This window comes from Eumetopias jubatus, unplaced genomic scaffold (assembly GCF_037043125.1).
Source record: "Eumetopias jubatus isolate StellerSeaLion01/CBP00866 unplaced genomic scaffold, mEumJub1_p1.0 scaffold_14, whole genome shotgun sequence".
Classification (NCBI taxonomy): Eukaryota; Metazoa; Chordata; class Mammalia; order Carnivora; family Otariidae; genus Eumetopias; species Eumetopias jubatus.
In genome coordinates this window covers 79,788,277-79,789,342 of record NW_028274820.1, presented here as the reverse complement: position 1 = coordinate 79,789,342, position 1,066 = coordinate 79,788,277, and the positions used below count along the sequence as shown (strand labels likewise).

At 39.2% G+C, this 1,066-nt stretch overlaps 1 non-coding gene across 1 annotated transcript; it reads left to right on the top strand.

Annotated features, from left to right (window-relative positions):
• Positions 1-279: 279 nt before the first annotated feature.
• LOC114210715 (small nucleolar RNA U13) lies at positions 280-388 on the top strand. The gene has a single exon (XR_003609574.1). It is a non-coding gene; the product is annotated as a small nucleolar RNA U13 (small nucleolar RNA).
• Positions 389-1,066: the final 678 nt, after the last annotated feature.

Here is a 1,066-nt window from a genome sequence, read left to right as displayed (position 1 = left end):
TGGTTCCAGTGGGTGTGCTTTTTCCATAAACGTACCTTGAATTGTCAGTCATAGGAAGGCATCTTTCTCAAGAAACGGTAGCGAAATACTTACCATATCACCCAGTGAGGACTTGTGGTCCAAACTGAATCAACAAGATTCCTGCTAGTTTTATATTCCAAAGAAACTGGTTCTTCATCGTGTTTATGCCTATCCCTCTTCATATATGTATGTTTGACAAACTTAAATTTGAGGATTGATCAAGCACATTTAGTAACGTGAAGAAAGGCCTATGGGTAGATCCTTTTGTAGTTCATAAACGTGATGATTGGGTGATTGGGTATTCATGCTATTGTGTGGCATGTGCCTCCCTCAAACCTTGTTACCACCTAAAATGCCTAAAATGAAAATCAAAACGGAGAAATAGGTTATGCATAGTGAGTGTATCAGTCAGGATGGGCTAGGTTATACTACAGTAACAACAAAAAATTAAACTCTCCGTGACCAGACAAAAATTTATTTCTTGCTCACTTGAGGCCAGTTTAGGGTTCAAGTGACTCTCCAGGGTATCTGCCTTGAATGGCATTGTTTGACAATCCAGGGTGCTCTGAGCTTTTGGCAACTCCTTCTCAACATGCATTTTCACAATTTCAGGGAAAGAGAGTGTGGTGGGTCTTGCACTGTCAACTTAAATATCTCCACACAGACATGACATGTATCACTTCACTTCCAGTCCATTGGCTCTCCAATGTGCCTAGAAGGAAAAGAGAAACAAACAAGGGTGAATAACAGAGGTATCTCCTACACAGAGCAAAAATTGAAAAAGAGAAAGAGAATGGAGAGTATAACATAGAAAGAGAAAATCGATAGAGTATACTGTTTTATGATTGCATAATGGCTTGGTAATTGTTTTTTCTGTCTTAGGCTCTGAATGTTAAAAATTATTCTATAGTCTTTCAGGGGGAAAACATGTAAATCTCCACTGCTAAAGTTGAAACAGCTCACTAAATGTTATATACCCTCCATCACTCTTTGAGATGTTGCTCCATCCCTGAAGGCTTTTGTAGGAGGTTGAAGAGGTGGATGA